Source organism: Haematobia irritans, chromosome 1 (assembly GCF_050003625.1).
Source record: "Haematobia irritans isolate KBUSLIRL chromosome 1, ASM5000362v1, whole genome shotgun sequence".
Classification (NCBI taxonomy): Eukaryota; Metazoa; Arthropoda; class Insecta; order Diptera; family Muscidae; genus Haematobia; species Haematobia irritans.
The window spans coordinates 222,375,858-222,403,476 of record NC_134397.1 but is presented as its reverse complement, the minus strand read 5'-3'; the positions used below and the strand labels follow the sequence as shown (position 1 = coordinate 222,403,476).

At 25.1% G+C, this 27,619-nt stretch overlaps 2 protein-coding genes across 3 annotated transcripts in view; one reads left to right on the top strand and one right to left on the bottom strand.

The window, feature by feature from the left end:
- Positions 1–27,619, bottom strand: part of Lerp (lysosomal enzyme receptor protein) — a 393,366-nt gene that overhangs the window by 16,678 nt on the left and 349,069 nt on the right. The window lies entirely within an intron of this gene.
- Positions 1–27,619, top strand: part of Tl (toll like receptor) — a 174,950-nt gene that overhangs the window by 118,822 nt on the left and 28,509 nt on the right. Inside the window, exon 2 of one of the 2 annotated variants that reach the window (XM_075292901.1) lies at positions 12,270–12,321. The exons of the other annotated variant lie outside the window; for it this stretch is intronic. The gene's annotated coding sequence lies outside the window, so the exon portion shown is untranslated. The remainder of the gene's footprint in view (positions 1–12,269; positions 12,322–27,619) is intronic. 2 annotated transcript variants of the gene reach the window in all.

Genomic DNA, 27,619 nt, shown 5'->3' with positions numbered 1-27,619 from the left:
TAGGTTCATTTTTTTACACTCTTTTACCTCTTTATAACGATCTCTGGGAAATAAAATAAGTTAACGAACTTTGAAAATTGTTGCCACCTCAACGGCACACGCACACGCTCACCTCTCTCTCTCAACTCACACAGTAAACGGGCTATACTTAAGAGCATGCAACTCCTTCTCCTTAGCAAGCAGAATGTAGACCTTCATAGCTCATTCCAGCTCATTCATATAAGCTTTTTGTTGTTGTTATTTTCTGCTATTGCTTAGAACAATATGTGCCATGTTAAGTTCACTTATGGGCCAGTTGTTCTTCAAGAGATGATGGTGGCTTTGTAGATGTTTCTCAAGCTGCTGCAAAATGTTGATGTTTGCTTCTACTTCAATCATTGAGAGACTAGGGTGGGTGGGGGCGAAGAGGGGACCTTCATTATCGTCATCTTGGTCTTTGTGAAGACCAAACGCAAGTATTTCCCCACTTTTTGTCTGCTAAGTGTCTTCGTGTCTGTTGATGCGATAGCTGCTGCACTATGGGCTTTTATACTCAGAGGCTCACTCACGACCCATCGACAAGTAGGAAGTGTTGTACAAATAAAATTCACATTAAGTTTAGTTTTCTCTTTTGGGTTTTACAAGCATGTTCCTTTTGTGTGTTTATTTGTGTTCATACTTAAGTGTAAAAAAGTGTACATTTAATGTGATTATGTTCAAACAGTTAAGGATATGCCTTGCATGATACTCGAAATGAATGAACTTGGCTCAGTAGGCGAGCATATGTAGGTGGATATTGTTGTTTGCTAATGCTCGTGTATGTCTGTGTTTGTGTTCATTATTCAACTTTAAAAACAATTTTATTTTTATTACTCGAAAGATGGTATATATAGTATCTGTATAAGCACTTAGTGAAATGCATCTGGTATATACCCTACGATGGGGACAGGGTAATGAAAATTGAGCAAAATGTTATTTGCCTCAAAGACTGAATATAAATAAACAATATATAAAATTGTTTTGAAATAGAATTAAATTATAAAAAGATCAAATGGGATCAAATAAATACAGAAAACCGTTTATTAAATAAAAATTATTTGAGTTTAATTTACTTAATAAATAAATAAAATAAAACTAAACTAAGCTGAAATAAACTAATTAATATATAAACTTAAAACAAAGCTTTAATTACACTAGGTGGGATCAAATAAATACAGAACACCGTTCATTAAATGAAAATTATTTGAGTTTAATTTACTTAATAAATAAATAAAATAAAACTAAACTAAGCTGAAGTAAACTAATTATTATATAAACTTAATACAAAGCTTTAATTACACTTAGGTCACAAATAACAAAATTTTCTCTGTTATTTGTTTCTAGCATACTTTTTTCCATTGATTTTGACCTACTAAACACGAAAATGAGTTTTAAAAAATTTTCTGTCGATTGGTTTTCGAGATACAAATTTTTGAACTTTTTTTTAATTCTTGGAGGTACACTTACAATTTTGCACTAGGATCAAATAGGTCTTCTTTGACCTATTTGATCCTAGTGCTACTCAAATTAAAGAAAATTGAGCCGTCTACAACTCATTCTCAGAAAGTTTTCAAATCGGGTAAGTAGTTTGGATGTTGGCGGCTTAAAAAACGGCGTTTTTTTAGTAAAAATGTGGCAGAAAAAACCATATAAAAATTCATATCAAATATAAAACAAGATGCTAACAGCAATTTTGGAATTTTTACAAAGAAAATAAGCCCTTACTTAACAAAATCTTACAACAACATAGCGGACTTATAATTTTTTTGGTAAGACCGAAAAGACCAATCGACCAATTTTTTAAAACTCATTTTCGTGTTTAGTAGGTCAAAATCAATGAGAAAAATTATGCTAGAACCAATTCACAAAACGACTGTTGGCTAGTGTTATTATTTTAAGTAAGTTAATTTAATTTACTTTATTTCAATTTATTTTAACCCTAAAAATTTATTTAAAAAATATATGAAATAAACAAAAAGAAAAAAATAATTTAATTAAGTTAGTTTCTTTTAAACAAAAATTAAAGTAAATAAAACTAATATAAATAAATAACTAAAATTAACTATATTGTATAATAGAAATTTTAAATGAGCTTATTTTATATTAAATGAAAACTAGTTTAATTTAATTTACTTATATCAAACTAAATTGGATAAATGAGAACAAAATAAACAAAACTAAAAAAAAATTAACTGAGTTATATAAAAACAAATTAAAATAAAGCTTTAATAATTTTTTTTGTAAGTTAATTTAATTTATTTTACTTAATTTTATGTTAAAACTAAAAATTTATTTAAAAAATATATATGAAATAAAAAGAAAGAAGTAATTTTAAGCAAAGCGTAAATTAAATTAGATGAAAATAAATAAATTATATTATAATTATATATAAAATATTTAAATTACTTTACTTTAAATTAAATGTAAATTATTTTAATTTACTTAAGTTAACTTTATTATAAAATAGAAAGTTGAAATTAGCTTATTTTAAATTAAATGAGACCTATTTTAATTTAATTTATATATTTCAATAAAAAAAAACTAAATTATATAATAGAAAATTTATATTATTTTATTATAAATTAAAGGACAATTTATTTTACTTTTATTATTATTTTAATTTATTTTACTTTTTCAAATGTTCTATTATATAATTTGGTTTAGTAAAAAAATAAATTATATAATAAAAAATTTATATTATTTTATTATAAATTAAAGGACAATTTATTTTACTTTTATTATTATTTTAATTATTTTAATTTATTTTAGTTTTTCAAATGTTCTATTATAGAATTTGGTTTAGTTTTGTTTATATATTTATCTTATATTCATTTAAATTCATTTAATTGCTGTTTAAACTAAGGAAATTTATAAGGAAATTTAATAGAATTATTTTTTTATTAGTTTATCTCATACAATTTTTTTAGTTTAATTTTTTTCAGATTCATTTTTAATTAGATTAAATGAAAATAAAATAGATAAACAAACAAAAATAATATGAAATTTAACCAAATTGTATAATATAAAATTAAAAAGAATGCTTTCCGTAAGCTAATTTAATATCTGTTACTTAATTTTATATTAGAACTAAATAAAAATTAAATTAAGAAAATATTATATGAGATAAACAAATGGAAACCCAATAATTCAATTGAATGGACTTAAATGTATATGGAACAAATAAATAAAATTAAACTACGTAATTTTATTAATTTTTTAATAAACTAATTTAATTTATTGTACTTAATTTTATTTTAAAACTAAAAATAATAATAATAAAAACATTAGATGAGATAAAACAAAACAATTACAATAAAACAATTTACAATTTACAGTGAAAACTCTGAGAGGTGGACCGCCACGGTCGCCTAAATTTTGTCCACATTTGGGAGGTGTCCAGGTATGAGAGGTTAAGCTTAATGTGTTAATGTAGCAAACGTCCCCTTACAACTGTCCACTTTTGGGAGGTGTCCGGTTTTCAGAGTGTCCAAGTTTGAGAGGTTTCACTGTATATTTAAATGTATATAAATAAATTTAATTAACCTATTAAAACGTAATAATTAATCCTATATATATATATATATATATATATATATATATATATATATATATATATATATATATATATATATATATATATATATATATATATATATATATATATATATATATATATATTATATGGCCATAAATTAATTTAAAACAATAATAAATATAGAAACAAAAAAATAAAGCTTATCATTTCTTATTCATAATATCTCTGGAATAGTATGTTAAGTGAAGTTTCTGAAAATATTCTTGAAAGCTGATAAAATTTTTCTTTTTGGAATATATATATATATATATATATATATATATATATATATATATATATATATATATATATATATATATATATATATATATATATATATATATATATATATATATATATATATATATATATATATATATATATATATATATATATATATATATATATATATATATATATATATATATATATATATATATATATATATATATATATATATATATATATATATATATATATATATATATATATATATATATATAAAGGGTGATTTGTTAAGAGCTTGATAACTTTTTTTTAAAAAAAAACGCATAAAATTTGCAAAATCTCATCAGTTCTTTATTTGAAACGTTAGATTGGTCCATGACATTTACTTTTTGAAGATAATTTCATTTAAATGTTGACCGCGGCTGCGTCTTAGGTGGTCCATTCGGAAAGTCCAATTTTGGGCAACTTTTTCGAGCATTTCGGCCGGAATAGCCCGAATTTCTTCGGAAATGTTGTCTTCCAAAGCTGGAATAGTTGCTGGCTTATTTCTGTAGACTTTAGACTTGACGTAGCCCCACAAAAAATAGTCTAAAGGCGTCAAATCGCATGATCTTGGTGGCCAACTTACCGGTCCATTTCTTGAGATGAATTGTTCTCCGAAGTTTTCCCTCAAAATGGCCATAGAATCGCGAGCTGTGTGGCATGTAGCGCCATCTTGTTGAAACCACATGTCAACCAAGTTCAGTTCTTCCATTTTTGGCAACAAAAAGTTTGTTAGCATCGAACGATAGCGATCGCCATTCACCGTAACGTTGCGTCCAACAGCATCTTTGAAAAAATACGGTCCAATGATTCCACCAGCGTACAAACCACACCAAACAGTGCATTTTTCGGGATGCATGGGCAGTTCTTGAACGGCTTCTGGTTGCTCTTCACTCCAAATGCGGCAATTTTGCTTATTTACGTAGCCATTCAACCAGAAATGAGCCTCATCGCTGAACAAAATTTGTCGATAAAAAAGCGGAAACACATTTCGAACCGAACACTGATTTTGGTAATAAAATTCAATGATTTGCAAGCGTTGCTCGTTAGTAAGTCTATTCATGATGAAATGTCAAAGCATACTGAGCATCTTTCTCTTTGACACCATGTCTGAAATCCCACGTGATCTGTCAAATACTAATGCATGAAAATCCTAACCTCAAAAGAATCACCCTTTATATATATATATATAGATATATATATATATATATATATATATATATATATATATATATATATATATATATATATATATATATATATATATATATATATATATATATATATATATATATATATATATATATATATATATATATATATATATATATATATATATATATATATATATATATATATATATATATATATATATATATATATATATATATATATATATATATATATTCCAAAAAGAAAAATTTTATCAGCTTTCAAGAATATTTTCAGAAACTTCACTTAACATACTATTCCAGAGATATTATGAATAAAAAATGATAAGCTTTATTTTTTTGTTTCTATATTTATTATTGTTTTAAATTAATTTATGGCCATATAATCAAGAGCACATTATACATCCCAACTCAATATCCCTTTTTGGTTTATGTTACTACACTTTGTACCTTGTTGGTCCACCTATCTAAAGTGAACACATGTACTCGTCTGACCCCTAGTTGCTTTCCAGTTGTCTATGTTTTAATGATCCTGTGTGGTGTATACCAAAAAAAATATATATATAAATTCTCATGTGAATGGGGTTCTGTTCCTCCTACCAATTTAACTACACCCATACATATGTATTATGGTATTATAACGCTTAAAGTTATTTCCTACACTTGGGTCATGACTCGAAATAGATAAGTGGGTGGGTGTGGAAGTGAATGTGTGTGTGTGTGTGTGGGGGGGTATGAGAAGCAATTTTCTTATCACAATATCCATAAAGGTAATGTAGTGTTTAAAGGTGTAAAACTTTAACTATTTAAAAACCTAATGATCCGTAGATTAATTTTTATGAAGTTTATATAAAATTTATTATTTTTGTTTTAATAGAAAAACTTTTATCAATCGCGTATAATGTATTATACATAAACCATAAATTTTAATTATGATTTAAAATGCAGTAGCACGAAGTTTATCAAAGTAAAATATTGCCTACTTTTAGGATATTAAAAAAATACAATAATATGTTCCGCATAGCTGAATGTTTCGCACATTCGAGATTTTAAATCTAAATGTTAATAATAAAAAAAATTAATGTAAAACTGCTCGATTTCAATTGTAATGTAAACAGTAAATGAAATTCAATTATTCGATTTCCAAATTTTATGAAAAACTTAATCCAAACGCATTCGAAACAATACAAGTAATTATCATATTAATATTTAATTATAAATTTATGCCTAACCATCAAAATACCAATCACTAATGATATGACAATAACAGATATAAACATAAATATGAAATAATGAATTTATAGTGCTATTGTCATTTGTTTGAAAACTTTATATGAATGACATTGAGGAGAAACGTGCATAAAGGTAAACAAGATAGCACACAATTTATATGAGCTCAAATGTATGGCATACAATTAAAATTAATAATTAAATGAAGCGATTTGAATAGATAAATATTAAGATGGGTGGATATCGGATTTGAGGAAAGAAAACTATATTGTAGTTATTTAGTCGTAGTAAATAACTACAAAAAAATTTAATAAAATTGAAAGTTATTGAAATTAATTAATTAATAACAATTAATTAATTAATAATTGTGTACACAACGGAACGTATAAGTTATACTAATAGAAGCACAATGGAGCGTATGAAAAATTTTGGTGAAAATTATCATAACTTCTATACGTCTTACGGATAAAATTCCAAATTCAAGAGTGTTTTTTATTAGATTTCGAATACAGAGAGCTAGACTATATAACGGTTGGCTGATAAGTCCCCGGTCTAACAAAGAAACACACGTTTTTTGTCAAAATTCGTTTTTATTATTCAACATAGTTCCCTTCAAGAGCGATACAACGATTATAACGACCTTCCCATTTTTTGATTCTATTTTGGTAGTACTCCTTCGGTCTCAGTTTCGGCGATCACCTCTTCATTGCAGCCAAATTTTTTCCCTGTGAGCATCCTTTTGAGGTCTGAGAACAACAAAAAGTCGCTGGGGGCCAGATCTGGAGAATACGGTGGGTGGGGAAGCAATTCGAAGCCCAATTCATGAATTTTTGCCATCGTTCTCTCTTGTGGCACGGTGCGTTCTTGGTGGAACAACACTTTTTTCTTCTTCATATGGGGCCGTTTTGCCGCGATTTCGACCTTCGAACGCTCCAATAACGCCATATAATAGTCACTGTTGATGGTTTTTCCCTTCTCAAGATAATCGATAAAAATTATTCCATGCGCATCTCAAAAAACAGAGGCCATTACTTTGCCAGCGGACTTTTGAGTCTTTCCACGCTTCGGAGACGGTTCACCGGTCGCTGTCCACTCAGCCGACTGTCGATTGGACTCAGGAGTGTAGTGATGGAGCCATGTTTCTTCCATTGTCACATATCGACGGAAAAACTCGGGTGTTTTGCGAGTTAACAGCTGCAAACACCGCTCAGAATCATCAACAAGTTGTTGTTTTTGGTCAAATGTGAGCTCGCGCGGCACCCATTTTGCACAGAGCTTCCGCATATCCAAATAATGATGAATGATATGACCAACACGTTCCTTTGATATCTTTAAGGTATCGACTTGTGGTATCGACTGAATAGCCTAAATATGTCTAAAATAGCGGACATCCGCTTTGGCTAACAAATGCATTATTCCTGAACTTTTTTGTGTAAAATATATATTTTCTTTCTTTTAAATGTTGATAAATCCCACTTTAATATCCGAAACTACACACAAATTATTTGCATTTACAAATATAAATTGCATTACAATAGACAATTAGTTTGCTTTTTGTTTTGAAAGCAATACATTAGATGAAAGGCTACAATACATTGTGGTAAAAATCAAAAATACAATAAAATAAAACATTTACTCTCCACTGCAATTCAATTTTAATGTGGAAATAAATATTTGAAATCTTTTCATTTCAAACAACAGCAAAACAATGATGCATAAACGAAGCAATAACCAGGTAATTAATTGAGCATAGAGTAGTATATAGCTAACAAACAAAACCCAAAGAAATTTTTAATTTAAATTAATTTGCAAGTTATTGCCGTAATTATTTATTATTAATAACGGGCGATTGATATTATTATACCGTCTAAATGGAAATAATTGGAAATGCCATGGAGCGTATGAATGATATTAACAGAATTTCATTTCATTGCATTCAAACAATATGGAACGTATGAACAATATTTGCTAAATATCCATACGCTCCAGGGATAAAATTCCAAATACTATTCTACATTTTAACTATCATTTATGGTTTATAGATGTACAATATAATTAAAGTTTTTGAATCATTAAATACTTTGCATAGTATACAATGTACAGGATATACTTATCAAAGGATATTTACATTTTATTTTCTTCTTATACAACTGAATAAATATTGTAATATAAACAAATTAAATAACCTCAATAGTTCCCAATACATAGTATCTTTGATAGAAACTGAAAGATATGCTATTTATTTTACATCTTTAAAACGGATTTAGATTACAGATCTATAGCCATATGTATGTGCATGCATATTAGTGTGTGTATGTGTGTGCCATCATTACGATAACTACATTGGTATTAGTTTATTTTATGATTTATCCATATCGTATTTATATAGCAATTTTCCTACATTGAATTATACTCAATTACATCTTCATTAAATAAGAAAGAATACAATTTGTACATTTATTATATGAAAGTATTATATTTAAATTAAATATGGTGAAGTATCAGAAAATTAGAATACATGCCTAAAAATATGCTATATTTTATCTAGCCAAAGATATACACTTGCTCTATCGAAATATTCTTTAAGAATGAAAGAATTCAAATATTCGTAAAGGTTTTCCATGAAATTTTTTGACAAAATTATTTTTCATAGATTTCTTTTTTCTTCTGTGAAATCAGCTCGCACATGATTTTATACTAAAAATAATCAGCGGATTGAAGAAAACTTTATATTTGTAGAAAATATTACCAAAAAATTATTTTATTATTGAAAACACAAAATTGTAACAAACAGAAGTATTTCAACAAAATTTTCTGTAAAACCGATTTGCAATAAGATTTTATTTTTGTACAATACAAATATAAATAAAATATAAATATATAAATAAAAAAATAAAAAAATAAAATTTCAAAAAAATCAAAAATTACATATAAATAAAATTTTTGCGAAATTTTCTTTTAATATATTTTTAAATAAATATTACATAAAATTTCCAAAAAAATTAAAAAAATCAATAAAAATTAAAATCTACATAAATTTTTTTTTTCGAAATTTCCTTTAAAAATATTTTTGAAGAAATTCGTTTAAATAAATAATATAATAATATTTCATCTAATTACACAATTATTTTTCGAGCTTTATGGACAGATATAGATTAAGGAACATGGTTAATAGAGCCATTGAAAACAAAACGCCAGATACAAATCTACACACGCCTGGACTGTACATGTTTCGGTTCGGGCGAATGAACCTTTCCACAGCCTTTAGTATAGATCTCGCTGGGAGGAAATTTCCCAAATGTTTTCTCCATAAGGAGTTAGCATAAAGGGCCCAAAATTGAGTTATCTCTCCCAGCCAGATCTATACTAAAGGCTGTGGAAAGGTTCATTCGCCCGAACCGAAACATGTGCAGTCCAGGCGTGTATAGTTTTGTATCTGGCGTTTTCTTTTCAATGGCTCTATTAACCATGTTCCTTAATCTATATCTGTCCCTAAAGCTCGAAAAATAATTGTATAATTAGATATAATGCATTTGGACGTCAATTGCCTGTTTCGGTATCAGGCTAACATGAAATATAATAATAATATTTCTTTAAATATTTAAAGAAAATTTCGCAAAAAAAAATTATGTAAATTTTGATTTTTATTGATTTTTAAAAATTTTTTTGCAATAAGATTATATTTTTTTACAATACTTTCTTTAAAAAATATACAAAAAAAAAAAAATAATAAAATTTAAAAAAAAATCAATAAAAATCATAAATTACACATAAATAAAATTTTTGCGAAATTTTCTTAAAATATATTTAAAGAAAATTTCGCAAAAAAAAAATTATGTAATTTTTGATTTTTATTGATTTTTTAAAACTTTTTTGCTATAAGATTTTATTTTTTTACAATACTTTCTTTAAAAAATATACACAAAAAATAAAATTTCAAAAAAATCAAAAATTACATATAAATAAAATTTTTGCGAAATTTTCTTTAAATATATTTTTAGATAAATATTACATAAAAATTCCAAAACATTTGTAAAAAATCGATAACAATTAAAATTTACATAAAAACAACATTTTTGCGAAATTTCCTTTAAAAGTATTTTTGAAGAAATTCTTTTAAATAAATAATATATAATAATATTTCTTTAAATATATATTTAAAGAAAATTTCGCAAAAAAATATGTAAATTTTGATTTTTATTGATTTTTTTAAATTTTTTTTGCAATAAGATTTTATTTTTTACAATACTTTCTTTAAAAAATATACAAAAAAAAAACTAAAATTTCAAAAAAAAATCAATAAAAATCATAAATTACATATAAAAAAATTTTTGCGAAATGATCTTTAAATATATTTTCAGATAAATATTACATAAAAATTCCAAAAAATTTAAAAAAAAATCAATAAAAATTAAAATTTACATAAAAACAACATTTTTGCGAAATTTTCTTTAAAAATATTTTTAAAGAAATTCTTTTAAATAATAAAATAATATTTCTTTAAATATATATTTAAAGAAAATTTCGCAAAAACAAATTTATGTAAATTTTGATTTTTATTGATTTTTTTAAATTTTTTGCAATAAGATTTTATGTTTTTACAATACTTTCTTTAAAAAATATAAAAAATAAAATTTCAAAGAAATCAGTAAAAATCAAAAATTACATATTCATAAAATTTTTGCGAAATTTTCCTTAAATATATTTTTAAATAAATATTACATAAAATTTTTCAAAAATCAATAAAAATTAAAATTTACATAAAAACAACATTTTTGCGAAATTTTCTTTAAAAATATTTTTAAAGAAATTCTTTTAAATAAATAATATAATACTATTTCTTTAAATATATATTTAAAGAAAATTTCGCAAAAAAAAATATATGTAAATTTTTATTTTTATAGATTTTTTAGAATTATTTTGGAAATTTTAAGTAATATTTATTTCAAAATATATTTAAAGAAAATTTCGCAAACATTTGTTTTCTTTTTTTTTTTTCTTAATAAAATTAATTCTAAATTTAATTTTTAATGAAAATTTTGTCAAAGAAACAAAATTTTATTGGAATCCGTTTTTATAGAAAATTTTGTTGAAATGTACCTCTTAGAAGGTTTAATGGAATTGTACCTTACATACACATTTCATCCAAATTGTTTCCCTTTGAGTGAAGAATACCCCAGAATTGTGTAGTCACCCATATACGTAAACACATTTATACATTTTCCTATGTATGCCATTATAACACAAACATAATTTAATTTGAAAATCTTGGCAAAGGAAAATTTTGAAATGTAATCTCTAGAGAAACATTATATTTTATTTATTTCATATAGAAACTTATGTTTTTATATCCCTTGAAAATCTCATACAGATGACACACACAAACCCACAGACTCACTGTACGCCCACACATCCAGACACAAACACCCTAATGTTTGTCGATCTAAGAACATATTCTTTGCATATCTTAGTATACATTATAGAATATGCACGTATATGGATAATAAATAATACATTTTTGTATATCCGTAGTTGTGACTTCAATTAAAATTATTTCAAGGTTCAAAGATTGTAGGCTAAATGAAAAAGAATATTCTAAACCATAATCGGTAATTTGATAAAAGTTTACTTGTATAACAAGCACACATAATATTTTCTAAGATACAAGTAATTAAAAACACCCAAAACCAAATTTATGTAAATCGATATTATCAAGAGTTTGTAAATAATGAGTTATAGATGTGGGAGGCATAGACAATAATTAATGGCAAATACAAATGCATTAAGGAAGATAATAACCACATTTGGGTCAAGCCACACAAATAAATCAAATTTGACTCTACCAAGATATCATGAAATTAAATATATTTAAAGATATTATCTCTTATTAAGCTTTAACCAGCAGTTTTTTCTTTTTCTATTAAATTTATTTTACAAAACAATTCCCATGAATTTTCATTTACTAATGGGCTTTTTCCTATTTTTTATTCTCACTCTCATTGCAGGTACCATTGAAATGTTTCCTCTTCAACATAAGCAATTTCCTGGTATATAAATGTACGTATTTTTATATTTACTTGCCTATGCAAAGCGTTTTTTTATTCTTAGTACCACGACACTCCATAATTGAAATAGGACCAACACAAAAGCATCATAAATTGAAACGAGTTGGCAAGGTGGAATGGAAAAAAAATTCTAAACAATTTTATGCTGCATTGTTGTCGATTTATTCCATTCAGAGTTTTAATTTCATTTTACGCTTTTAAACACTTGAAGGAATTAATTAAAAGTACCTCACAATTCATTCTTCCATATATAAAAACACACACATATATATAATGACATACACGCACACACACACTCATCTCCTATGAAACCTCAAATGTGGGGGCCAAGAAAATGTCAGTTTTTCATACAGATGAGGTTATCCTAGGAAAATATAACGAGCAGCTACCACACATACATATGTAGAGTATAGGCTGGGAGAATTTCCCTCCCACCCCCTACTTCAAAAATATGAGTCAACAATTTTAGAATGTCGAAAAGAGGCTTTCAAGTGTCTAAGAGGGAGAATGTTGAAACTTTTATTGCTCAAAATCAGTTTCCTGACAGTTGAATGACCTACCTGTTGGGTTTAGTTGATAACTGGGAACAGTAAAACAGGGTTATAGCAATGAAACTTAATTTTTAAAAACAAATATCTAATTTTTATAACCAATTTTCTCAAAGCTGTTATAGAAAATTTCGTCGAAATTTCTTTTTAATAGATAAATTCGTCAACATTTTATTTTTATAGAAAATTTTGTCAAAATTTTATTTCTATAGAAAATTTTGCCAAAATTTTATTTCTATAGAAAATGTTGTCAAAATTTTATTTCTATAGAAAATTTTGTCCAAATTTTATTTCTATAGAAAATTTTATCAAAATTTTATTTCGTCGAAATTTGGTTTTTATAGAAATTTTATTTCTATTGAAAATTTTGTCGAAATTTTGTTCATAACAATTTCTATAGAAAGTTTATTATTTTTATAGAAAATTTGTATAGAAAATTTTATTTCTATAGAAAATTTTGCCGAACTTTTATTTCTATAAAAATTTCGTTTACATTTTATTTCTACAGAAAATTTCGTCGAAATTTTATTTCTATAGAAAATTTTGTCAAAATTTTAATTCTATAGAAAATTTTGTCAAAATTTTATTTCTATAGAAAATTTTGCCAAAATTTTATTTCTACAGAAAATGTTGTCAAAATTTTATTTCTATAGAAAATTTTGTCAACATTTTATTTCTATAGAAAATTTTGTCATAATTTTATTTCTATAGAAAATTTTGTCAAAATTTTATTTCTATAGAAAATTTTGTCATAATTTTATTTCTGTGGTAAGTTTTGCCAAAATTTTATTTTTATAGAAAATTTTGTCAAAATTTTATTTCTATTGAAAATTTTGTCAAAATTTTATTTCTATTGAAAATTTTACGAAATTTTTTTCATAGCAATTTCTATAGAAAATTTATTATTTTTATAGAAAATTTGTTTAGAAAATTTTGTCGAAATTTTATTTTAGTAGAAAATTTCGTTGAAATTTTATTTCTGTAGAAAATTTCGTTGTAATATTATTTCTATAGAAAATTTCGTGGAAATTTTATTTCTATAGCAAATTTTGTTGAAATTTTGCAGAAATTTTATTTCTATAGAAAATTTATCGAAAGTTTATTTCTATAGAAAATTTATTGAAAGTTTATTTCTATAAAAAATAAAAATATATTTCCATAACAAATTGCGTCGAAATTTTATTTCCATAACAAATTTCGTCGAAATTTTATTTCTATAGAAAATTTCGTTGACAATTTATTTCTATAGAAAATGTCATTGAAATTGTATTTAAAAAAAAACAATTCGTTGAGATTTTTTTAGACAATTTCGTAAAAATTTTATTTTAATAGAAAACTTTGTCCAAATTTTATTTTAGCAGAAACATTAGTCTAGATTTGATCAGAAATTTTCGTCAAAATTTGAAAATTTTGTCAATATTTTATTTTAGCAGAAACTTTTGATGAAATTTTATTTTGTATAGAAAATGTTATCGAAATATTGAGATTTTTTCTGTAGAAAAGTTTATCGATTTTTTTATTTTATAGAAAATTTCGTCGCTCTGTTTTTCTTTAGAAAATTTCATCGAAATAAATTTTTTAAAGAAAATTTCCCTTCATTATACCCTGCGCCACACTGTGGAACAGGGTATTATAAGTTAGTGCATATGTTTGTAACACCCAGAAGGAGACGAGATAGACACATGGTGTCTCTGGCAATAATGCTCAGGATGGGTCCCTGAGTCGATATCCGTCCCTGAGTCGATATCCGTCCGTCCGTCTGTCTGTGAACACATTTTTGTGATCAAAGTCTAGGTCGCAATTTAAGTCCAATCGCCTTCAAATTTGGGTCAGAATAGAACCCTATTGATTTTGGAAGAAATCGGTTCAGATTTGGATATAGCTTCGAGAGTTTTGGCCCAATTTGGTTGAAATTTTGCACAGGCAGTAGATTTAGCATTGTAGCTATGCGTGCCAAATTTGGTTGAAATCGATTCAGATTTAGATATAGCTCCCATATATATCTTTCGCCCGATATGCACTTATATGGACCCAGAAGCCAGAGTTTTATCCCGATTAGCGTGAAATTTTGCACAAGGAGTACAATTGGTAGAATAGTCATGTGTGCCAAATTTGATTGAAATCGGTTCAGATTTAGATATAGCTCCCATATATATGTTTTTCTGATTTCGACAAAAATGGTTAAAATACCAACATTTTCCTTGTTAAATCGCCACTGCTTAGTCGAAAAGTTGTAAATATGACTATAATTTTCCTAAACTTCTAATACATCAGATTTAAATGTTTCCCATAGTTTTTTTTTTCCAAAATTGTGTTCCACCCTAGTGCATTAGCCAACTTAAATTTTGAGTCTATAGATTTTATAGAAGTCTATCAAATTCTGTCCAGATCGAGTGATATTTAAATGTATGTATTTGGGACAAACCTTTATATATAGCCCCCCAACACATTTGACGGATGTGATATGGTATCGAAAATTTAGATCTACAAAGTGGTGCAGGGTATAATATAGTCGGCCCGCCCGACTTTAGACTTTCCTTACTTGTTTTTAATAAAAGATTCGTCCAAATGTCATTAAATACAATATAGTTTGAAAATGTTATTTTTTATAGAAATTTTTCGAAATTTTATGGAAAAACTATGTCAAAATTGTCAAATTCCAGCAAATAAAATATTCTGGGTTTATTACTCAAATACAAGAAAAATATCTACAGTAAACTCCAGTACATGACGTAAAGTCTCTTCCATGGTGTTAGATAAGTATTTTCTTATTTTTTGTTCTTTAATTTTAAACGATTTCATTCATTTAGTCGTGTTTCACTAAAAGCTTCCCATTTTAATGAAGCCCTCCTTAAGGCGGACTTGAGTGTTGGAGGGTTAATCTTATTTAAAAAACTTTCCTTCACGATATAACACACCCATTTGAGTTAGTAAACCCTATTAAAACCATTAAACTCCCCCCTTTTCAGTTAACAACTACAATAACATTTCAAATGCTGTAGAAACCATCAAACTCATCATTCTCACATACCCAACACCAAAAATCTACGTTTTTATGAGTACAGCCTTCTAACTCCATAGTACAAAGTCGTTATGAAGCTGTCGGATAAACATATTATACTCACACAATCATAGGCTTCGCCTTCCCTATGGCTCTTACAAACACACACACACACATTATTTATTCTCACAGTTTAGTATTCATGTGTGCTCAACTCATCCTCTCACAGGCAACACCAGAAAAAAAACTCTCATTCAAATCAACCACACCTTTATCAAATCACCTCACAAACAACCCCATCATATATACTGTTAGGCTAAAACAACATTTGGAGAATGAATATGAAAACGAGATTCGTGTATGTGAGGGGAAAAACACATCATGTCTTTTGCTATTCCCCCTCCCCCTCCCATTCTTTCTGACCGTAATTGCACCACAAAATGGAACTAACAAACAAAAAAAGCACATATAATTTTTGTACAGATGTGATGCTACAATGTGGTGAGGTGTAATAACAACAACAACAAATGTGTATGTGACAATTTACACACTCTAGAACTCAACACGTCTCTTGTTGAATTTTAACGGCATACAATTTCAAAATTTTTACCGGTATTATGGTTTTCTGTGGAAATTGTGGCTAGCGAAATATAAATACCTATTTTAATAATCAACTAAGGACTGTTGTACAAAATTCGTCCAAATTTCGGTGAAATGTTTTAGGAAGTAATCCAGCAGGTCACAGCTTAATTCTGTTAATTGATTGAAGTGATATCTACAGCCAACTTCATTTAAGCATTTTAAAATAATTTTCTTTTTGAATTTATAACATTTTTTTCTATTACTTTCATTTAGGGCTAGTCTTTAGCTTGTTGTTCTTTACCACTGTATGCATATTTTAGTCCAGAGCCTTTGTTTTATATTACAGGATGTATTTACATATTTTATATGCTACCATCCTGTCTTTCCCAAGCTCAAAACCATCCCTTTTTGTCACCTTTTCTAGTTCCCATAGATTACAAACAAAAGCTTTATGTTTCACTTTTTTTCAACAGAAAATTTCCAGTTTTTTAAGTGAACATCAGCATTTTTAATACTTGAATATATATCTTTTTTTATTTTTTTTTTTTTTTTTCAACACAAGTAGCATTGTGTTCGCCGTTGCCATAGGGAGGAAACGGAAAAAATTAACGTGTATTTAGTTACCACAATACTTGTGGTTACATTTGGTTTAGCCAAACACTGCAATGTACGAGCATACTTTTAGGAGTTTTTAAGTGCAAGCAAGTGTGTTGAAAGGTTTCACTTGTAACTGATGAATAAAAACCACATAAGGATAAGCGATGCTAGATTTCAATGGGGTTGTTAGAAAAGTGAGGGTTTACTATATATTGAATTTTCGATAACGTGTCTATTATATGAAAAATGGTTAATTATAAATACAAAAAATTTTGCGAAGAGGAATTACTATTTTAATTTTTTTCGAAGATAAGTGACAATATTTTATGTAAATGTATAAATTATACAGACAGGGAAGAAATATATTTACCTCCTAGAGCAAAATGTTATTTATTGTTGAGGAAATAGGCCAGTATGCAGGCTCGCAATCCTTGAGATTCTACACTGAAAAAAATATTTACGTGATATTAAAGATTACGCAACCTCAATTTTACGATGCGCAATTTGCACACTATTAAAGTCAAATTTCTTTAAAATAATGAAATTTTAATTAAAAGAAAGTTTATAATCTTTGCTTCAAACATGTTTTTAATTTTTAGGACACACATTTTGAAAATTTCCCTTCATTAAAGTTACATGACTTTAAACTACGGCAAATTTTCATTAAAGTAAGGAAACACATTTTTGATTTAAAGAAATCGTCCTTAAATTAACTAAAATATTGAATCTTTAGATTTAAGATAAAAACGCGTCAAATATAGGCTAAGACTTATTTTGAGGATTTACCATCTTTGGTTTAAAGTTATTTTGGAATTAAGAAAATATTTTTTTACTTCGAAATATCCGTCATAATTTGGATTTTTAAAGTGGCATTTGTTTGTACGTGAATAGTTTTATTAATATACCTGAAAAATAGAATGAAAATTCAATAATTCCGATCTGTATCCTAATTTTAATTTTATAGATCCTAGATTTAAAGCCAGATAGGTCGCAAAAACAAAATTCCTTATTTTAAAGAACCCGCATCTTTGGTTCGGAATCAATACCAAAATCCTTAAAGGAAGGTTAAAATCTTTGAATCCAAGTAAACTTTTTTTGAGTGTAGTTTTAGCGGTAGCGAAAGTCGAAACTACTAACACTGTATGGCCCATTTTATAGACTTGAACATGACTTGGTCCAACTTAATATTTTAGAACTTTTTCAATATCATTTTTTTAACCAATACGTAATAACGTTTAACTACAGGTTAATAGAACATTTTGTCCAAATATTTTTTATGGAAACTTTCTTCGACATTTTATTTCCATAGAAAATTTCATCGAAATGTTATAAGTAAAACAAAAAATTATAAAAAAAAATCCTCGAAATATATATATTTTTAGATATGGTTTAATTGACCTTTTTATTTTCAGTGTAAAGCAGTCAATAGCTTACCTCGAACTACCTCGAGATTTTGTCGAAATTTTATTTCTATAGCAAATTTCGTGGAAATTTTTTCTATAGAACATTCTGTCGAAATTTTATTTATTTATATAGAAACTTTCGTCGAAATTTTATTCGTATAGGAAATTTCGTCGTAATTCCATTTCTATAGAACATTTCGTTAAAATTTTGTTATTATAGAAATTTTACTTCTATAGAAAATTTCTTCGAAATTTTATTTCAATAGAAAATTTCTTCGAAATTTGGTTTCTATAGAAAATTTCGTTAACATTTTATTTCTATAGAAAATTTCATCGCAATTTTATTTCTATAGAAAATTTCAACGAAATTTTATTTCTATAGAAAATTTCGTTAAAATTTTATTTCTATAGAAAATTTCGTCTAAATTTCATTTCTATAGAAAATTTCGTTGTAATTTTATTTTTTTTTTAGAAAATTTCGTTAACATTTTATTTCTATAGAAAATTTCATCGCAATTTTATTTCTATAGAAAATTTCATCAAAATTTTATTTCTATAGATAATTTCGTTAAAATTTTATTTCTATAGAACATTTCGTCTACATTTCATTTCTATAGAAAATTTCGTTGTAATTTTATTTCTTTAGAAAATTTCGTTAAAATTTTATTTATAGAAAATTTCGTCGAAAGAAAATTTCTATAGGAAATTTCATCAAAATTTTATTTCTATAGAAATTTTTTTAAAAATTTGATTTCATAGAAAATTTTGTCGAAATTTTATTTCTATGGAAAATTTTGTCGAGATTTTATTTCTATAAAAAATTTCGTCTAAATTTAATTTTTATAGAAAATTTAATCGAAATTTTATTTCTATAGATAATTTTGTTAAAATTTTATTTCTATAGAAAATTTTGTCAAAATTTTATTTCTATAGAAAATGGCATAATTTTATTTCTTCAAAATTTTATTTCTATAAAAAAATTTCATTTCATCAATTTTTTTCGAATTTTTATTTCTCTGGATTTTTTTTTCGAAATTTAAAGAAAATTTTCTATGGAAAACTTTTTCGAAATTTTATTTAAATAGGTGTTTTCGTCAAAATTTTATTTCTATAGAACATTTTGTCAAAATTTTATTTCTATAGAAAATTTCGTCTAAATTTAATTTCTATAGAAAATTTCGTTGTAATTTTATTTCTTTAGAAAATTTCGTTAAAATTTTATTTTTATAAAAAATTTCGTCGAAAGAAAATTTCTATAGGAAATTTCATCGAAATTTTATTTCTTTAGAAAATTGCGTTGAAATTTTATTTCTATAGAAAATATTTTAAAAATTTGATTTCTATAGAAAATTTCGTCGAGATTTTATTTCTATAGAAATAATTTTATTAGTATAGAAAATTTTGTCAAAATTTTATTTCTATAGAAAATTTGTTCAAAATTTTATTTCTATAGAAAATGTTGTCAAAATGTTATTTCTGTAGAAAATTTTGTCAAAATTTTATTTCTATAGAAAATTTTGTCAAAATTTTATTTCTATAGAAAATTTTGTCAAAATTTTATTTCTATAGAAAATTTTGTCAAAATTTTATTTCTATAGAAAATTTTGTCAAAATTTTATTTCTATAGAAAATTTTGTCAAAATTTTATTTCTATAGTAAATTTTGTCAAAAATTTATTTCTATAGAAAATTTCTTCAAAATTTAATTTCTGTAGAAGATTTTGTCAAAATTTTATCTCAATAGAAAATTTTTTCAAAATTTTATTTCTATAGAAATTTTTATCAAAATTTTATTTCTATAGAAATTTTTGTCAAAATTTTATTTATATAGAAATTTTTGTCATAATTTTATTTCTATAGAAAACTTTGTCATAATTTTATTTCTATAGAAAACTTTGTCATAATTTTATTTCTATAAAAAAAAAATTCATTTCATCAAATTTTTTTCTTCGAAATTTTATTTCTATAGTTGTTTTCGTCAAAATTTTATATCTAAAGAAAATTTCTTCAAAATTTTATTTCTGTAGAATTTTCTTTTTAAATTTAATTTTTATAGAAATTTTATAAAAAATTGCGTTGGAATTTTTTTACGATAGGAAATTTTATTTCTATACAAAATTTCTTTGAAATTTTATTCGTATAGGTAATTTTGTCGAAATTTGGTTATTGTTTTAGTATTTTTTTCTCCCTTTTTTCTTAGTATAGAAAATTTTGTCAAAATTTTATTTCTATAGAAAATTTTATCAAAATTTTATTTCTATAGAAAATTTTGTCAAAATTTTAATTTTATAGAAAATTTTGTCAAAAATTTATTTCTATAGAAAATTTCTTCAAAATTTAATTTCTGTAGAAGATTTTGTCAAAATTTTATCTCAATAGAAAATTTTGTCAAAATTTTATTTCTATAGAAATTTTTATCAAAATTTTATTTCTATAGAAATTTTTGTCAAAATTTTATTTCTATAAAATAAATTCATTTCATCAAATTTTAAAAGTGGCATTTGTTTGTACGTGAATAGTTTTATTAATATACCTGAAAAATAGAATGAAAATTCAATAATTCCGATCTGTATCCTAATTTTAATTTTATAGATCCTAGATTTAAAGCCAGATAGGTCGCAAAAACAAAATTCCTTATTTTAAAGAACCCGCATCTTTGGTTCGGAATCAATACCAAAATCCTTAAAGGAAGGTTAAAATCTTTGAATCCAAGTAAACTTTTTTTGAGTGTAGTTTTAGCGGTAGCGAAAGTCGAAACTACTAACACTGTATGGCCCATTTTATAGACTTGAACATGACTTGGTCCAACTTAATATTTTAGAACTTTTTCAATATCATTTTTTTAACCAATACGTAATAACGTTTAACTACAGGTTAATAGAACATTTTGTCCAAATATTTTTTATGGAAACTTTCTTCGACATTTTATTTCCATAGAAAATTTCATCGAAATGTTATAAGTAAAACAAAAAATTATAAAAAAAAATCCTCGAAATATATATTTTTTAGATATGGTTTAATTGACCTTTTTATTTTCAGTGTAAAGCAGTCAATAGCTTACCTCGAGATTTTGTCGAAATTTTATTTCTATAGCAAATTTCGTGGAAATTTTTTCTATAGAACATTCTGTCGAAATTTTATTTATTTATATAGAAACTTTCGTCGAAATTTTATTCGTATAGGAAATTTCGTCGTAATTCCATTTCTATAGAACATTTCGTTAAAATTTTGTTATTATAGAAATTTTACTTCTATAGAAAATTTCTTCGAAATTTTATTTCAATAGAAAATTTCTTCGAAATTTGGTTTCTATAGAAAATTTCGTTAACATTTTATTTCTATAGAAAATTTCATCGCAATTTTATTTCTATAGAAAATTTCAACGAAATTTTATTTCTATAGAAAATTTCGTTAAAATTTTATTTCTATAGAAAATTTCGTCTAAATTTCATTTCTATAGAAAATTTCGTTGTAATTTTATTTTTTTTTTAGAAAATTTCGTTAACATTTTATTTCTATAGAAAATTTCATCGCAATTTTATTTCTATAGAAAATTTCATCAAAATTTTATTTCTATAGATAATTTCGTTAAAATTTTATTTCTATAGAACATTTCGTCTACATTTCATTTCTATAGAAAATTTCGTTGTAATTTTATTTCTTTAGAAAATTTCGTTAAAATTTTATTTATAGAAAATTTCGTCGAAAGAAAATTTCTATAGGAAATTTCATCAAAATTTTATTTCTATAGAAATTTTTTTAAAAATTTGATTTCATAGAAAATTTTGTCGAAATTTTATTTCTATGGAAAATTTTGTCGAGATTTTATTTCTATAAAAAATTTCGTCTAAATTTCATTTTTATAGAAAATTTAATCGAAATTTTATTTCTATAGATAATTTCGTTAAAATTTTATTTCTATAGAAAATTTTGTCAAAATTTTATTTCTATAGAAAATGGCATAATTTTATTTCTTCAAAATTTTATTTCTATAAAAAAATTTCATTTCATCAATTTTTTTCGAATTTTTATTTCTCTGGATTTTTTTTTTTTCGAAATTTAAAGAAAATTTTCTATGGAAAACTTTTTCGAAATTTTATTTAAATAGGTGTTTTCGTCAAAATTTTATTTCTATAGAACATTTTGTCAAAATTTTATTTCTATAGAAAATTTCGTCTAAATTTAATTTCTATAGAAAATTTCGTTGTAATTTTATTTCTTTAGAAAATTTCGTTAAAATTTTATTTTTATAAAAAATTTCGTCGAAAGAAAATTTCTATAGGAAATTTCATCGAAATTTTATTTCTTTAGAAAATTGCGTTGAAATTTTATTTCTATAGAAAATATTTTAAAAATTTGATTTCTATAGAAAATTTCGTCGAGATTTTATTTCTATAGAAATAATTTTATTAGTATAGAAAATTTTGTCAAAATTTTATTTCTATAGAAAATTTGTTCAAAATTTTATTTCTATAGAAAATGTTGTCAAAATGTTATTTCTGTAGAAAATTTTGTCAAAATTTTATTTCTATAGAAAATTTTGTCAAAATTTTATTTCTATAGAAAATTTTGTCAAAATTTTATTTCTATAGAAAATTTTGTCAAAATTTTATTTCTATAGAAAATTTTGTCAAAATTTTATTTCTATAGTAAATTTTGTCAAAAATTTATTTCTATAGAAAATTTCTTCAAAATTTAATTTCTGTAGAAGATTTTGTCAAAATTTTATCTCAATAGAAATTTTTTTCAAAATTTTATTTCTATAGAAATTTTTATCAAAATTTTATTTCTATAGAAATTTTTGTCAAAATTTTATTTATATAGAAATTTTTGTCATAATTTTATTTCTATAGAAAACTTTGTCATAATTTTATTTCTATAGAAAACTTTGTCATAATTTTATTTCTATAAAAAAAAAATTCATTTCATCAAATTTTTTTCTTCGAAATTTTATTTCTATAGTTGTTTTCGTCAAAATTTTATATCTAAAGAAAATTTCTTCAAAATTTTATTTCTGTAGAATTTTCTTTTTAAATTTAATTTTTATAGAAATTTTATAAAAAATTGCGTTGGAATTTTTTTACGATAGGAAATTTTATTTCTATACAAAATTTCTTTGAAATTTTATTCGTATAGGTAATTTTGTCGAAATTTGGTTATTGTTTTAGTATTTTTTTCTCCCTTTTTTCTTAGTATAGAAAATTTTGTCAAAATTTTATTTCTATAGAAAATTTTATCAAAATTTTATTTCTATAGAAAATTTTGTCAAAATTTTAATTCTATAGAAAATTTTGTCAAAAATTTATTTCTATAGAAAATTTCTTCAAAATTTAATTTCTGTAGAAGATTTTGTCAAAATTTTATCTCAATAGAAAATTTTGTCAAAATTTTATTTCTATAGAAATTTTTATCAAAATTTTATTTCTATAGAAATTTTTGTCAAAATTTTATTTCTATAGAAATTTTTGTCATAATTTTATTTCTATAGAAAACTTTGTCATAATTTTATTTCTATAAAATAAATTCATTTCATCAAATTTTTTTTCTTCGAAATTTTATTTCTATAGGTGTTTCGTCAAAATTTTATATCTAAAGAAAATTTCCTCAAAATTTTATTTCTGTAGAATTTTTTTTTTAAATTTAATTTTTATAGAAATTTTATAAAAAATTGCATTGGAATTTTTTTACGATAGGAAATGTTATTTCTATACAAAATTTCTTTGAAATTTTATTCGTATAGGTAATTTTATCGAAATTTGGTTATCGTTTTTTTCTCTCATTTTTTTCTCTCAGTTTTCTTAACACAAAATTTTTCCCATTTTAAAGACTATAAGAAAACTTTCTGGCTACATTAACTAAAAATGTATTTCACGTTTCACTCTTTACTCTGTTACATTCAGCTAACAAGCTATTTCAAATTAATGAGAAATTTTTGTTTTCTTTCTTAAGAAAACTAATGAAAACCAGAATAGATGTACAATGCTTCTTCAATGGCTGACACAGTTCTTTTGATTTTCAGTATTGTTGATTTCGACAGTTGAAGGGGAAGATGCACTTCCGCATGACTGGCGTAGTTATGCTCCTTTGTCTGTTGCATAGAAAAGCGAGCAAAAATAAACAACGTTGACAATTAGTTATAGACCAAATACCGAATAATACAAAAAGGAATGTGAAGTAAATAATGAAAATCGTTCTTCGAAATGAAAGATAAGCAGGGAAGATTTGAACAGCATGTTTTTTGTATTGTTGTTTGTTTTTTTTTTACAAAATTTTGGGAAAATTGATTGCAGCAGCGAGCATTCGAAGGGTATTGGTACCAGTCTATTCACTAGAACCAATGGTTTGAATGAAAATATTTTGAACCTTAGTCGACTTGATGGAATCCTTACTAAATATATATTTGTTTTGTAAACTTTTTAGCTAGCTTGAATAGAACATTGAGTCCCTCAACAAAATCTCTCTTTCAAGCTGAAGTTATATAAAGTAAACTTATGCGTTGATAACATTTGGCTATTCGTCTGTGAATACAAAAAAAAAAAATAAAAACTTAAATTTAAATTCATATAAAAATTTAAAGTTAAACTAAAATTAAGATTATATAATTTTTTTTTTTTAAGTTATCATCAAAAAAAATTTTTAAATTATTTATTTTTTTATTTTTATATATTTATAAAATACTTAAAAAATGGGAAAAATGAACAAATAGACAGACTGAAGGACGGTTACCTATAAAAACCGAATCATCTGCTTGTCAGATTTTCATGCAGATTACAACTACCACATAGTAATGTAGGGTATATACAGACAAATTCAAAATAAACTTTTGATGATTGATTGGATATCTGAATATTATGACTTTCATTTCGATGAATGAAAAACAAAGGAGAATATAAAATGAAAAATAATTATTTTGATATTTTCCAGAAATGAAAAATTACAATTCACTTTTTTTCCTAATTAACAATTAATTTATGAAGCATCATCTGGGGCGGGGGGAAATACAGCTTTGTTCAAAGTGCAATTATCTTCAATGAACATTTTTCTTCAAAAACCAAATGAAATGTGTATTGTTGTTGCACAAAAAGAAGTAATCTGTACATGGATTTTTGTTAAAAAAAAACCCCCCACTTAAATCTACTCCTCATCAATTTGATCATTTAAGTACTTTAAATAGCCTCTGTGTGATTAAACTTTGCAATTTACTGACAACGAATGTCTGGCCCAAAACATATAGACAAGTGTAAATGCAAATATTCAACTTGGAGCCATTTTGCTGTTACTGTTACAAACATTACGGCTACAGCTGCTGCTTTTGATGCCACAATCATCATTACGCTTCATTTGTTAAATGGCAATAAATAGTACATGGCCAACTGTCGAAAAGATATTGATGTAAGCCTTCATTCCTTGTCACTATGGTTGCTGGCTGGTACCGTTAATGCCCATAATGGCAGTATGCAAATGTTTTTGTACATGGTGAAAAAAATATTATAAAAAAATTCTTGGGAATCTTTGAGTGAAATTAAAGCTATATAGAAAAAAAACTCATGATACCAGCGTTACCGATGACGATTTCTAAAACGTAGCACAAAAAGTGTCACTCGCAAAAAAAAGTGACACAAATATTGGCACGTTTTTTCATAAAAATGCACCAGAAGTGCACTTATTTATATCGCCGCCTATTTCAAATTAAATTTAAATTATCCTCACAGACAGTTTATCTCGATTTCATGGAAAATCACCTATGAGACTGTTAGTGTACATCCAAAATTATTTTTTAGAGATGGTCTTCATTTTCATCGCCCAGGAAATTGTTTTGAGGTGATTGTTAAAATCAAAAAATATATGATCTATTCTCGGCAGCGTATCCTTAAAAATATGATTTCCGTCCTTTGTCAAGCCTAAATATAATTCACTGCTTCTCAGCCAAGTTTTCACCACTTTTCACATCGAAAAATAACATTTTGATTTCTATCTTGGATACACTTTCACTGGTTATATGATTTACAACTTTTGTAGCATAGTTTTAGGTGGTGCATATAGAAGTAACAAATGAAAAAATTTGTCTATACAAAGGGATAAGCTACCGTGGTTAGCATGCCCGCCTTGCATACACAGGGTCGTGGGTTCAAACCCCCAGCAAAAAAATTTGGAAGTTCTTCCAAAGGCACAACTTTAAAAGCACTTCCAGACGATGTACTCCCAATGATGTTCTTTATTTTAACTACCGAGGAAGTTCTTTTAATTCAATTTTTTATAACTTGGTTTTTTCATACTTTTAATGGGTAATATTAACTTTTTTTGTTTCAAATAGGTTAAAAATAGAGTAAGATTACATAAAATGGTACAAATCATTTAAATTTTGTCGAAAAAAATCCTAAATCCAATCTGCAAAAACTGGGAATTTTTGAAAATATTTGAGGTCAAACGTTTCCGACAAGCGTAAGAATCCATTAAAAATTATAAAAAATTATAAAAATTATTTATTTGACAAAATATCACAGAATTTTTTAATTTACATCCAAAACATTGAACTCGAATCAGACCTAAAGAAGTGATGAAAATTCAGTGCAACGGCTGTTCAAATGGAGAACTTCCGTCCTATGACAAGCCCATGTTAAAGTCATCGCTTCTGCGTCAATTTTGCACCACTTCCGGATCCAAACAAAACATTTTCATTACTGTTTTTGCGACGCTTTTTTGCTGGGACCCAGATTCGACCAAACACCAAAAAGATTTTCAGTGGTGTGTGACATTTCTGAGTGTTTCAAAGCTTGTCCATGTGGTTTCACTGCAATGTGGAACGCCGTTCGCACTCGGCTATAAACAGGAGGTCCCTTGTCATGGAGCTTAAGATAGAACCGGGCAGCACTCACCACTGTGAAATATCGGGCTCTCATTATACCTAATCTAACCTAACCATGACAAATACAGGATTGGAGCGTAAACTCGATTAATTGTTTGCTAAAATTTAATTTATGAAGAATTCGTAAATTTCTTATTAAAAACAAATTAATTATTAATTTTTATTTTAAAAAAATATATATTTTTTAATTAATTTTTTTTATTAAAAAAAACTAGTATTCAAAAATTTAAATTGTCCCTATAGTAAAATGTCGATCTCAGTGTATGCCAGTACATACATATTAGTGTTAGTAGC